This window comes from Arachis ipaensis, chromosome B06 (genome assembly GCF_000816755.2).
Source record: "Arachis ipaensis cultivar K30076 chromosome B06, Araip1.1, whole genome shotgun sequence".
Taxonomy (NCBI): domain Eukaryota; kingdom Viridiplantae; phylum Streptophyta; class Magnoliopsida; order Fabales; family Fabaceae; genus Arachis; species Arachis ipaensis.
Genome location: NC_029790.2, coordinates 26,869,315 through 26,884,305, shown reverse-complemented (window position 1 = coordinate 26,884,305; position 14,991 = coordinate 26,869,315). Strand labels below are relative to the sequence as shown.

The window sequence follows — 14,991 nt, the reverse complement described above, 5'->3', positions numbered from 1 at the left end:
ATAATACAAGTAACAACACAGGCAATATTTTATTTATCATACAACATCCTAATAGTCAATGAAGTTTACAACGCAAGAATTGCACTAACCTGAACTCCAAAAAAAAAGTTAAAAGGATTGAACCAAAAATATCTGAGTGAGTACACAAATTAGTCTTCTAACAATCAACTATTGTGCAATAAGAGAGAGAGAAAATTATATTATCCCCAATTTTTATAAATTATTTTCAAAGTTTAAATAAAAATGAACTACTAATTCTGAAGTATTAAGTATTGACAGAAAGAAGAGGAGAGTAAAAAAATTGAGGATTTTCATATTATTACTAGCTATCTTTGTGATAACTTAGGTAGATATAGAAGATGTTAATATAATGCAAAGGAAAAGAAAAGAAACTTATCTAGTTAAACTTGATGTTTCTTTACACTACCAAGGACACTAAAGTAAATATTTGGATCTTTTTAGATTGTTATGCCTATTCAATTCAACTTACTTTTGCTAAAGATAATATCATCTCACACTAACTTCTTGTGAACATAGATGCTAAAGTTATTGGAGGAGCTTTCCTCTCTTCTTTTCTCAATGTACTTTTCAACATGCTGTTAGATCCTAAGATTATCAACTTGATACAGAGCATTGTATTAAATGATGATATGCTTTACTTTCTATTTCATATCTATTATCGATCAAGCTAGTAGAAAAAAAGGTCCTAAAACAAAAGCATAAATAAAAGTAGCAGGAAGCACCCAAAATCATGTTCTTGATCAGAAAGAATTAAAAAAATGAAAAAATAAATTATGGGTTATGGATTCTAAAATGCAAGATGGCAAATTGTCAATATATTATTATGTTACAAGTAAAAAATGACCTGCACCTACCTGCTATCTTATCTAGTGCATAGGTGAGAACCAATCACGTTTTGCCATTACATTACATCTGCTTACTTATCGATATTTAATTTAATTATTTAATTATTATAAGTGATCATTTGTTTTTGTTAATTTTAGAAAAGCATAGGATTAACAGCACACTTTTATACACGTGATTGGCTTTACCCTCTCTGGTTATCCAAATTCTGGAGGAAAATTAAATCAAACGAAGTTATAAGCATTATTTTTATATATTTTTTGTTTTTAATATTTAAAGTGGTAGATAAAAATGAAAGAAATGATAAAAGAAGATATACCAAAGAAGTGTATAAACAAATTGGTTTAAAAATTATTTTTTGGATAAAAATAAAAATTCAAAATTGAAGTATTTAATGTCAACATCTTTATTGAATAATCATTTACTATTTATAATTTAAACATTACTTTTGGTACATGGCAAGGGAATTGAAATAGCAGAATCTATATATATAGAAGCTAAGTTTATATTATGAAGCTGATCGATCTATGATCATTTACTGATAACAGAAATACTTACTAAATTTAATTTTCTTGTAGCATAGCAAAATTTGTATCATAAGTCGCATCATATATACAGAAAAACTTAGAATGAACTTACCTCTTGTACAGGTTTGTTATGATCTTTTGGGTTCACAAATTCATCATTAACCCCAAACTTCTTAGCTAGCAACAATAGTAAATGAGAAAATACCATTAGTAAATGAATACAACTTGTAGATTTAGGAAACTTGCTCAACTTATTCTATGCTAAATCATCTACTACATTTGATTAAGAAAGAACTGAATTATGATGTATTATTTTGATGTATTATTATAAGGTCATTCAACTGTATTATAAATAACAACTCAAATTTGCATCCACAGCCTTCAGAACTCGTGCAAGAAGATGCTGTCATCTCCAAAGTCATGGTTGTGAAGAGAACATCAGGTGAGAAAGAACAAGAAATTGTGCAAAGGTTGATTGAAGTAGATTGTGAAAAGAAAATGCAACTTGTGGCACATGATCAATTCAATAATGATGCTAATTCAGTAGTTCAGTCTCAAGACAATGAAATTGAAGTAGAAAAGGATATTTCTATGGAGGGTAGTAGTAGCATTATGCAGAACCAAAGTCTAAATCCTAATTAAATAGAAGTTGATGGTGCTGGAAAGATAGCATCTACCAGCCACCATTGATACGAATTTTAACATTATCTGCAAAACCTATCGACAAGTGCACCAGATCGCATCAAGTAATACCATGGTGAGTGGGTTAACGTTCCCACGAGGATCAACGGATTAAGCAAACAATGATTAATTGATTACTCTAGTTAGACAATTCATAATTGGATGATTATTAATCAAGAAATATAAAAAAAAATAAATGACTTGACAACAAAGTAAATGAACTAAATGTAGATGACTAGAAAATAGAAATGAAATAACAATAAAGCTCATAAAGAAATTAAGAATATAAGCAGTGAATAAATCTATATAGCTCAAGTTATGATCCATTGAATGTAAAGAGGTCAACCTGGCATTTTGGCTGAAAGAATATCGAAGGCGTTATTGAAAGCACATGCTTTTATGTTCTGGCATGTTTAACACTGCTTCTATGTTGGGAGTTGTTTTTATGAGGGTCGTTCATGGTCCAAACTTCACGTCTACCATGTACTATTATATATCGTTGAAAAGCTCTAGACGTCAGCTTTCTAACGCTGCTAGAAGAGCATCATTTGGACTACTAAGACCCAAGTTATTCTTGTTAGAGTATGAAGAGGTCAGTGACACGCTGGTACTATGCTTAGCTTTTTTACCGTGGCAAAGATTGGTGATTTACACCCTCAGATTCAGTATCCACTATTAACTATTATATATTATTGGAAGCTCTAGATGTTAGCTTTATAATTTCACTAAACTCACTTCATTTGGAGCTCTGTAACTCAAGTTAATCTCCTTTGAATATGAAGAGATCAGAGTGATGACGTGTTCACCAAACACTCTTCACTCTCATGGCATGTTTAAGGCTTCATTATTGTGAAAATTGATGCTCCAGGGGCTGTTGCCTTGGTTTGGGCATGTTCACCACACCCTCTTCACTACCATAGTGTGTTACACGCTTCACCTCCTTCTCTTGGCTTGTTTGATGCACAATCTCCCCATTTTTGGCTTCATATTGGACTTTAGGTGGCTCCTATAACAATCATTAATGCAAAGCACTCAAAGAAACATTCAAATAATAATAAAACATTTCATAATCAACCAAGATTCATTAATTCTATTCATGCAAAGACAAAGGAAAATTTACCGCAAAAATACTTCATTATTAAGCAAGATTCATATTTATTCTAAGAAAAATCACTAAAAGAAATAACTATCATACTCATGCATCAACCATCTAATAAGACAAAACAATCCCCATGGATGAACTTCAAAGATGTATACTCAACATCTCCCAATGAACTTCAAAATATATTCTAGTGTCTAACTTAATTTAGCAATGCAAAGATGAGCATGATGAACTAATCATAACCATTTGAAATTGGCACCTTTTTTTTAGCATAAGAATGACATATATGCAAGGCGTGGAGACATGAATGGTGGTGTCACCACCAACACATATTTTAACTTAACCATGTATTTATACATTATTTATCCAATAATTTTTCTCAGAGTTATAAAAAAAAGAAAATATTAGCATACTGTTTAGTGATTACTATAGTTAATAACATCAATGTGTGTATATATGCAAGTCACATAGCTCTAATAGAATTGAACTTTTATGATTATAATTTTTCTGTCTATTCCAAATGACTTGAAGGAAGTCATGGACCCACCATTATAAATCAAGGTAGTATTAGGGGAATAATCTATGGCACTATTATTAGGGAATAATTTTAATGCATCCATAAACATGATACATGATGTAGTATTTATAATGCAAAACTATAATTTATGATGTAGTATTATTCGAAAGTTATAGATCTAATCACAACTCACATATTGAACGAAGTTGAATGTGAGAGTCCTCTTACAACTACTTCACTCACCTGATCGATTCAATTTAGAAATAATAACACATCTAGTCAGGAAGTAATTACCAATTTTGAACAAAAGCTTTGATTCTTTAATCAAACTTGGAAAGACTATGATAGTATCACCCATTTTTTTAATAAAGAACATTTAATAAATTTCATTCTAATCGGATCTATTCTTATGCCCATGCTTGACAACTAACTTCATCATTCTCATACAAAGTTCATAGAAAAAAAAATTGTGAATGCATTTGAGCTAGTTTTCTGTTACACAAAGCAAGAGAGAGAGAGATAGAGAGAGAGAGAGATGGTGTTTATATTTTTAGCTCTAGCATCAAGGACGTCATCGAGAAAGCGCTTGCCGCTACTGAAGGCCTCTTCTGGTGGCTTCAAGAAGCCTACTCTTGCTGCTGCTGCACCATTGCAACGAACCAAAATTTAGAATAAAAAATTAGAATGAAAGAGAACCAAAATTAGAACCAGAAATAGAACAAGAAATTAGAAAACAAGCAAGAACAAAATTAGAACAGAATCAAAATCAGAACAAAACCAAAATTCCTAACAAAAAATCAGTATAGAAATCAACGGGGTGAATCAGACGAAATGCGACAAAGTTTGGGAGAACGAAGAACTGGAAGAGAGGCTGGCGTCAGTGTAGCAGGAAAGATGAAGAGTGGTAATTGCATGGAAGAGATTAGGGTTACTTGAAATTTCTGTGATTTCTGCTTTAGTGCGACGAAGATATTAGGAAACAGGTGTGACTGAGTGATTCATGTGCATCTTAGTTTGCTAATTAGCTAGTTTAGGACTTCATTTTATGACTTTCATGAAAATAACAGAGTGATTTTATTGCTAATCATCACTTAATTGTATAAGGAAGAAAGCATTAAACAACAAGAGAAATTTAGGTTCATTCATGAGTACTTGAGTTTAGAATTGTGAATTTGTGTATTTGAGTAATATTCATGATCATATGAGCCATACTTTGATGCAATGTTGTTTATTGATTTCTAGGAACAGAAGACTAGAAGTTGGCAAGGCATGAAGCAAGCAAAATCATCTTGGGGGTTTCTAAAGTGGCGTTTTCAACACCAAGGAAGAAAAGAAAAGTGAAGCGTTTAATATATCCAACGCCTTTGAATAAGGAAGCTAGCGCCATTTGAGCCTCAAAGTTAACATTTTAAACTTGAATTATTGTATTTAAAACATCACTCATCTAGCCTCCAGGGGGCACGAATTTGGTGCCCCAAGTTTACCTTCACCCTTAGTGTTTAAGACTTCAAAAATGGCATTTTAAACGCCACTCATTCTTACCCCCAGGGGGCACCAACTTGGTGCCCCAATTGTGTCTTAGACTTGGCGTCTAAAATGCCAAATGTGGCATCTAAAATGCCATACTCACCTAGTGCCTCAGGAAGCACCAACTTGGTGTCCCAATTGTGCTCCTAACTTGGCGTTTGAAACGCCAAAAGTGGCGTCTAAAATACCACCTATCCTAGCTCTAGGGGGAATCAACTTGGTGCCCCAACTTTGCCTTGTTCTTGGCTTTTGAAATGCTAAATGTGGCATCTAAAATGCCACTCATTCTTACCCTCTAGCGGGCACTAACTTAGTGCCGCAATTATGCCTTATGTTTGGTGTTTTAGACTTGAAATATAGCGTGTAAAATGCCACTTTCACACCTTCCAGGGACACCAACTTGGTGCCCCAATCTTGAGCTCTATACTTGGCATTTTAGAATTGAAATATGGCATCTTAAATGCCACTTTTACACCTTCCAGGGGCACCAACTTGTTTCCCGAATCTTAGCCTTATGCTTGGCATTTGAAACGCCAAATGTGGCATCTAAAACGCCATTTATTCTACCCTCCAAGGACACGAACTTGGTGTCCCAATTGAGCCTTATACTTGGTGTTTAAAACGCCAAATGTGGCATGATGTATGCGCATCTTTGGTGTTTTTCCTTCTTTATTTTAATTGATTTATTAACAATTTCTTTGAATAATCAATAAATTTGAGGTTAGAATGGATATTACTTTGATTGGTTGAATTTCATTGATTACAGAAAGTTTTAAAAAGAAAATAGACACAAACAAATCAAGAAGCAAGAAACAAAAGGCTGCTTGGAAGATACAGAAAGCTCACTACAGGAAACAGAGAACCCCTAGAGGAAGAAAGGGTGAAGGCGTACAACACTGAAGCTTTCACGTACTACATTGGGACATTTTCCATGTCACGCATAGACATGTAGCACGCCTACACGTGACCATCACATTTCAGGTAGTACGCTGAAGATCCCATGTATAATGCAGTTGTCACGCATATGTGTACATCACGCATACGCGCAATAAAAGTGACGAGCGGATATTTTATACGCTTTTTGGCATCATTTTCATATAGTTTTTATTATGTTTTGTTTAAGTTTTATTAGGTTTTCATAGGTTTTAGTACAAAATTCACATTTTTGGATTCTACCTTGAGTTTGTGTGTTTTATGGTGATTCCAGGTATTTTCTGGATGAAATTGAGGAGCTTGAGCAAAAGTCTTATTCAGAAGCAGAGAAAGGACTGCAGATGCTGTCAAGATCTGACCTCCGTTCACTCGAAGGAGCTTTCCTAGAGCTACAGAAGTTCAAATGGCATGCTCTTAGAGGCTACGGAAAGCTAACATTCAGGACTTTCCAGAAATATATAATAGTCTATTCTTTACTTTAGAAATGAATGCCCAAAACTGGCGTTCAACACCAGCCACCAGCCCTATTCCTGGTATCCAGCGCCCACAGGGGAGCAGCTAGCGTCCAACGCCCAGAATGAAGTCCCTAGCCAGCGTTCAATGCCCCTAAGGGTGTGTGTGGTTCAAGTATTACTTTTGTTACAAAGATTCCATTCCCATGGGAATCAAGGATACACAAGGGGAAGGTGGAAATTAAAATGATGGTATTTTGATTCCCTCGAATCAAACTTACTTAGGAATAGCTTTTCAAACTTTGAACCAAACATGGAAATATGATATTCCCATCTTAAAATTCCTAGAAATTATTTATAATTCCTCCAATCACACACACCCTAAGGGACACTAGCTCGTGGAAAACACTCAAGCTTAGCCTAAACACTCACCAAGTGGGTCCCAGAAGTGGATTTTTGCACTATAAGACTAGTTTATCTTATTTCTGTAAATCCTTAGTTATTAGATTAGTATATATATATACAAGAGTTCACCCTTGTTAGAGGACTATTACCCACGTTTACTTTTTCCATTGTATTTTCGAACAGCATGAGTCACTAACCTCCTAAGGTTAAGGTTAGGAGATCTGCTGAGTTTTATTGATCAATAATATTAATGTTTTTATTCAATAAGTCTGATTCTATTCTCTTATGCAACCTCGTTCTTCATCTTATGAATTGAGGGTGACCCGTGACAATCACCCTTGTTCTACATGGGTTCTGTGCAATTCCTAACCCGGATAGCGTTGAACTAAAGCTAGAGATTGCATTGCGGATTCCAATAGAGCATCTGAGCAACTTTGGATATGTGACATATAATCCTGTTGACTATGGGCTCATGAGGTTTCTGTGGCATTAAGGCTAGAGTCAGAGAAGCAGCACTTTCTGATCAGGAAGATCTGCCTTGTCTGTGGCACCTTGAGTAGGATCGTGAAGGCGAGTGGATTGCTTAGAGCTTCATTTTCTGCTATAGTGAAAAACCTAGAGGTGGTTTGATGAGAGGACATGAGTCATCTCAATGTGGTGGATTGCTGTAGTAGAGGAGGTTAACTTGATGAGAGGACATGAGTTAATCACTTACGGCTGCCATTGAAGGAATCAGAAGGTTATTGAAGAAGACAGTATGAAACGTTAATCCGGAAAGACAAAGCATCTCCGAAGCCTCAACTATTCTATCACCATTGAATTCCTATCTACCTAGTAACGTTCTATTTATCTGTTTTATATGCTTTTCGTGACAAACTATAATTTCTATCTGCCTAACTAAGATCTACAAGGTGTCCACTGCTTGATCAAACCAACAATCCTCATGTATTACTTGGACGACCCGGTATACTTGCCAGACTATCTGTGCGAATTCTGCAGAGCCAGTTTCGTGCACCAAGTTTTTGGCGCCGTTGCCGGGTGTAAGAACTGCGACTAATTAACTGCTTAATTAGTTAATTAATATTGACCAATATAGAATCCGAAAAGTTAGAGAGAGAATTTGAGGATTTAAAGGTGATTTTTGGACTCAGTAGGTCTTTCTGAGTCAGAAGATATATTTTCTGCAAAAAACCGTGAAAAACTGCGAACCGGCAGTTGAACCGGTTCAAGTGTGCCCGGTACTGCACGAGAAAGAGTGAACACCATCAAAAACCTTAGAAAAACATTGGAAATGGAAAACCGGGAGTTAATTTTAAAGGTTTGGCCCGAAGTTAGGCCAAACGGGTTAAAAATACTAACAGGTTAGACCGGGCCCAAGTTGGGCCTAAGCCCAACATATAAAGGGTTCATTTAATGTACCCAAGAAGTAAAAACACCATTAAACACACACACACCCAGTGATGACATGTCATCATGTCATGTTTTTCTATGCTTTTTCATACAACAAATTGATAATTAGTGCTTAAATATTGCATTCTTTTGTTCTTAAATGGTATATTTCCTTGATCTTTTGATTTTATAAATTTTGTAGGAAATAAGAAGAAAAAGAAGCAAAAGAGCACAAAATAAGTTAAAAAGAAGAAAAGAAGAGTTTTGGGGCACACTTTGAAGTTAGAGCACACTTTGGAGCCTTAGGCCACGCTTTTAAAAGCGTGGCCCATGACCAAATCAAGGAAGCTTAACAATCAGCACTCACAAAGCTCGGTTAACTAAGTTAACCTAGCTTTATCGTGAAAAAAATTCAGCTTGGAAGCAAGATTTTTCGCTAAGTTAAACTTGGGTGTTCATAGCATGACCATGCCTCCTTCAAAGGGCCATAACTTGAGCTACAGATGTCCAATTGATGTGCTTTCAGTTGCGTTAGAAATATGACATTCAGAGCTTTCCAACGATATATAGCAATCCATATTTGGCATGAAATTAAGGTACAACTGAAAGGCATCTTTAAGGACCAAAAACAAGCAAAAATAGACCAAAGTGGCTTCACCAAGATTCGAAGAGGGAGCCTCACTCCAAAGCAAAGGGGCGCTTCTAATAGTGCTCACTTAGTGAGTACAGCGCTCACTTAGATAGCGTTTGTTTTCAGAGACAGGACACAGAGACATGGACAGTACATGTTTAAAATGTGTTTGGAAGCAGAGACATGGACACAGAACACATTGTCTCTGAGACAGTTTTTTATATTTTTGTGTCCACTCTTTTACGAAGGACAATGATGGACACGGGATTTGGAAGAGTGAACACGGATTTTTTTATAAATTTTGTTTTCCTTTTTGTCCATAGATATTTTTTATTATTCCACTATTATCCTTTCTATAATTAGTCTTGAAACTTTTGAAAAATAAATATTATTAAAGGTAAAATTGATCTTTTAAAATGCTAAAAAATAATTTATAAGTTGTAATTGATTTTATATAATTTAAAAAATCAGTTTTTAGACAAAAAAAAATAATTTTCTAAATAAAAATAGATTTTTATGTGCAAAAACTATTTTTTTTCATGTAAAAACGGATTCTTTTTAAAATTGATTTTTTATTTAAAATTAATTTGGCTTATTAATCTAAACAAAATTTTTAATTAATCAAACTCATATTTAATTTTTATTAATCTTTATTTAAAATTAATTTGGCTTATTAACCTAAACAAAATTTTTTATTAATCAAACTCAGATCTATTTTTTTATTAATCTTAACCATATGTATTCCTACATATTAATAATAAATTTAAAAATAAAATAAATATATTTATAATTTTATTTTAATATAAATATTATTATATATTTTTTTATTAAAATTTTTGGTCTCTCCAAACATTTTTTCAAGTTTCGTTTGTACTCCTACGTACTCTCATTCTCTATTAAATTAGTTTGTACTTAACGTAGAAAATTTAGAACCAATGGTTATTTTACTCATTTCATATAATATTTTAGTCTTGTCCATGTGTATCCAAACATAATACTGGATATTACATTAGTGTCTTATACATCGTATCCAAACACAATACACAAACAATAATTTTTAGTGTCTTTGTCCTATTGTCTCTGTCTCAGTGTCATGTTCTGTCCTGTCTTTGAAAACAAATACAGCCTTAGAGAGCATTGTCGTGCTCTCTCCCAAAGAAAATGCAAGGAAATTAGGCAAGAGTGCAACCACTAAGACTCGAACACGGGAGCTCCACCAAAAATAAAGGGATGCTACGCTCCTTCACTTAACCGAGTGCTACTCTCCCTTACACAAGGCTTGGCACGCAACCAATTTGGTAAGGAAAACAAGGCAATGCTGCCCTCTTTTTGTCAATCGAGCGCTAGGGGCTACCCAAGGGAACTTGTCACGCAACAAAAAGGAGCCAAGGAAACAAGCATTGGTGCTCGGTTGCCTTAGTTAACCGAGCACTCTACTGGGAGCAGCACCTTGGGTCTAAAAATTCAATCAAGTGCTATTTTAGATCCATTTCTTCACAAACCAGAAGAGCCCACCACAAGTGCAATCTGACTCAATTAATTCAAGCCCATTGAAGCCTCAAAGCAAGCAAGACTCATTGACATCACTCAAAGGCACAAGAAATAGTTAGATTAGGAATTTCATTTAATTGTAATTTATTTTCAATTTTAATTTTATTTTCATCTCCTAGAGCCTATATAAAGGCATCATTTTCATTTTAGTAAGGAGGCTGGCTCCAATAGGGAGCAAGTAGAGTAGAGAGCTATCTTTTAATTTTTCTGTTTGAATTTGAGAATTGAGATTGGATCTGAGTCTTGCTCTTTAGTTTTTATTTTATTTTCTGCTGCAACTTGTTCTTGGAATTTGAATTGAGATTGAAGAGCTTCATTGATTCTATGTTTGAGAATCATCTTTTACCTCTCTTCTCAATTGTCCTAAGAATTGGATTTGAGTTTAGTTTTCTGTTTTCATTTTCTCACTTCAAGCAATTTCTACTTTCTGTTTTGAGTTTTGGATTGAGATTGAAGAAATTCTGTTTCAATTCTTGATCTGAAATTCATCCTTGTTCCCCTTCTGCATAATTCTGAGAATTAAGGAAGTGGATCTAATTTCATTTGCTGTTTTTATTTACATCTCTTCTGCAATTTAAATTTCTGCAATCCTTTGCTACAATATCCTTTTGCTGCAAGTTTACAATTCAATTTACATTGAGCTTGATTTTGATCTTTGATTCCCATTGCTTTCTGTTCTCATTGTTCCTAATTTACTTTCCTGCACTTTTGTTCCTCTGCACTTTATATTTGAGCTACTGTGATCTAAATTTAATTTCCCTGCACTCTAAATTTCTTGTCACTTATTCTTAAGTTCTTTTCAATTGCTTGATCTATTGCTTTCTTTAATTTCCCTGCAACCAATTACCTTTACATTTGATGCAATTCACATTTCTTGTCATTTAAGATTCTATCAATTTACATCTCTTGCTCTTTAAGTTTTTTGCCTATTTACATTCTGTCATTTACAATTCTTGTCAATTTACTTTCTGTTGGCTATATTTCATCCAAATTCACTTCAATGTTAGCTTGACTAAACTAATCACTCACTAAAGTTGCTTGATACATCAATCCCTGTGGGATCGACCTCACTCTAAGTGAGTTTTACTACTTGATGCGACCCGGTACACTTGTCGGTGAGTTCTAGGTGTTGAAATTTCATTTCCAACCCATCACCCAGCTGAAAGAGAAGGGAAGAAGAGAACCCTAGAGCACTATTTACTTCAATCTTCTCAAGCTCATATCTTGAGCTACAGAGCTCCGATTGCCGCACCATTTGCGGCTACGTGTTTCTTGTGAAGATCTCTACAAAACCCATATAAGAAACTGGTAAGGAAAGCTCGAATCCTCTCAGTTCTTATCCTCAAAAATTTTGGGTATTTAGGGCTTTGGATTAAGTGAGTTTTTGTGATTTTGAATTTTTAGGTTCACTCTAATCCTTGGTTAGCATTGGATTTTGGCTATCAAAACTATTAGAAAAGGTAAGAGGCATTAAACTCTTATGATATTATGTTTAAATAGAACCCTAGGTTGATTTGTGATGGTTTATGCATATATAGTTTGATTATTGTGAGTTTGGAGCTTGTTGGTGCTTGTTAGAGTTACATTGGTGGCTTGCTTGTGGTAGAGAACTCAACTTGTGCCATTTTAGGGTTTTGGTGCATATAAAAAATTGGCCAAGGTATGGTTTCAGTTTCCTCTATGTAGTATATAATATTCATGGACACTTAGGCTAGTGGGATAGGTTGGAATTATGTGGTTGTTGATGATGGTTTATCGGAAATGCATGTTGAATTGATAATGATATGTTGAGAAATAATGATATTGAGGTATGATGTTTGATGATTTGAATGATTGTATGTTGTTGGATGTGGATATAAAGTATGAATGGAAGTGATGATGATAAGTGATGAAAATAAATTAATGGTTGGTGAAGGTGTTGGTGGAGAATTGATCTTAGTATCATATAGGTGGTACTTAATGATTGAGAATGGTGAATTGTGATTTAAAAGGGTAGAGTGTGCTGGAAATGGAAGTTTGGAATGGTTCGGTATGGTTTTGGTTGTGTTTTATAAGAAATTGTGGGAATTGTGAAATTTGATAAAAGTGGGTTTTTGGTGTACTTTGTCTGATCATAACTTTTGTCTCGATTTTCAAAATTGATTGGAACTTATTTGAAATTAAAGCTTATTGAAAACCCTTCAAATTGATATAAAGTTTGTAAAATTTGGGTTTTTGTAGAGGAAGTTATGATCATTCAAAGTTGGTGTTAAAAATCTGAAATTCTGCAAATTTGCAGAATTTTGAGATTTCTGGTATGTGCGCACGCACAGCCTTGTGCAAACGCACACCTCTGCGAAATTTTCAACCTGTGCGCACGCACAGACCTGTGCGTATGCACACGCAGAGGCAGGCAATCTGTTCACCGCGTTAGCACAGCTTGTGCGCGCACATACACAAGGAGGAGTTGCAACCTGTGCGTACGCACAGCCCTGTGTGCATGCACACGTTGGGAAGGCTAGTTTGTTGGAGGTGCTGGCACTGGTTGTGCGAGCGAATAGATATTGAAAGTTTTGACACCTGTGCGTACGCACACCTCTCTGCATACGCACACTTTTGAAAACTCTTCTAGGCATGCGCACGCACACCCCTGTGCGGACGTACACGCCCTGTTTCTCAAATTTTACTTTGTTTTCAACTATTCTACCTTCCCAACAAGGTTGAAAGCTTCTATAACACCATTTTAGGAATCTTGGGCCTAGTTTTAGATATTTAAAATATGGGAAAGAATCTAAGGGTTTTAAATGATATTATTTGGAAAAATTAGCAAACGGAGGCTTAGGTTTCGGGTGTAATGAGGATGGTTCGATGGTGTGTGAAGGTAGATTGATATGTGAAGTAAGAAATGATGAACTATTGAGTTTGAAAACTGAAATGTGAATTGATAGTGGTTGAAATAAGTCAAGGACTCTGAATGAGATGATGGATCCATGTTATACTGAAATTGTTTTCTGAAAACCACTGAAGTATTGAAAGGCGATATCCGAGCATGATATCTCAGGGGTTTCCATTATGATTTCCAAAAGGCGACATCTCCATAGAGATGTGTCGGGTTGGCAGTTGAACTGACAATGTGATATCACAACCAGTAGGGCAGACATTCATCATGTGCATTATCTATCTGTTTGTTTGGTTTGTCGACTTGTGATTGTATGCCTAATTGAATAACGTGTCTATTTGCTTACTTGATCTACTTGCCTTATATGCTCTTACTTGTGATTTACTTACATTGTAATTAACTGTGATTTCTACTGGGATTGAGGAGGTTCGAAAGGCGGTGGCGATGGGATCACATGGAGGATAGGTTGGTGGAGGCTATGGGACAGCGGTTTTTGATTAGATTAGAAAATTCCCTAAGATATAGTACCCTATTTAGTTATGTTAAAGTTTCATATAATCATGCTTATTTGTTTTAAAATGCTTTAAGTTTGAATTATTGTGTTGGATATGGAGTCTAGGAATGTCTTTGGAGTCCCGGGGTCTTATATCCTACATCACTGGGCACTGTTACCATACTGAGAACCTCCGGTTCTCATACCATATTTCTGTTGTTGTTTTCAGATGCAGGTCGCAACCCACCCCAGTGAGTTGCTTTGGATGGTGACAGCAGCGGAGGATCCCATTACTTTTAAGTTCGTTTGATTTACTTTTGTTTATATTTATCTCTCACTTTCATATTTTGTTTTGCCTAGAGGCATGTATTGAGAGGACAAAAATTGTATAAGCCATTTTAAACTTCAGTTTCCTTTTTGTCTGTATATTTGGCTAGCCAGCTTAAACTCCGCGAGCCGTGGCTAGTTTCTTATGATATTACACTATTATACTATTATCTTTGTTTACATCACATCTGTTTCTTGTGCTTTAGGTTAGATGCTTCGTTAGTACGTTTTGTGCTTTTAAATCCTATTTTTGAGTGTATTCCTTTATCGGGCTTCTAGAATTATTATTTCTCNTCTCTCTCTCTCTCTCTATATATATATATATATATATATGTGTGTGTGTGTGTGTGTGTGTGTGTAAGCCTTAGAATTGTCGTAACCTTTGATTAGCCTTTGTTTTACGACATGAGGTAAGGCTTAGGTTAATTAGGGTGTTACACCGGGGATTGTTGGGATTTGACAAACAACCGGATTGTCTTGTTGCTTATATTAAGTACTTTTTACTATTTTGTTTCAGTCTTTTGTTTCCCTTTTTCGAAAAAATAAAAAAGTTTTAAAAAACCTTTGCTTTTCTTTTTGTTTGAGTCTTTGTTCTTGTTCTTGTTAAAGTTTCGAATTTTCTTGCTTTGTTTTCAAAAAAATTTTCAAAAATAGTGTCTTTTGTGTAGTCTAGTGTCAATTCTTAAGTTTGGTGTCCCTTGTATGTTTATCTTT

The 14,991-nt window shown here is 34.9% G+C and overlaps 1 long non-coding RNA gene across 1 annotated transcript; it reads right to left on the bottom strand.

Moving 5' to 3' along the window:
* LOC110263258 lies at nucleotides 2,316–6,296 on the bottom strand. Its single transcript, XR_002348590.1, has 3 exons — nucleotides 4,904–6,296; nucleotides 3,885–4,332; nucleotides 2,316–3,078 (listed from the first exon to the last, which is right to left on the bottom strand). It is a non-coding gene; the product is annotated as an uncharacterized LOC110263258 (long non-coding RNA).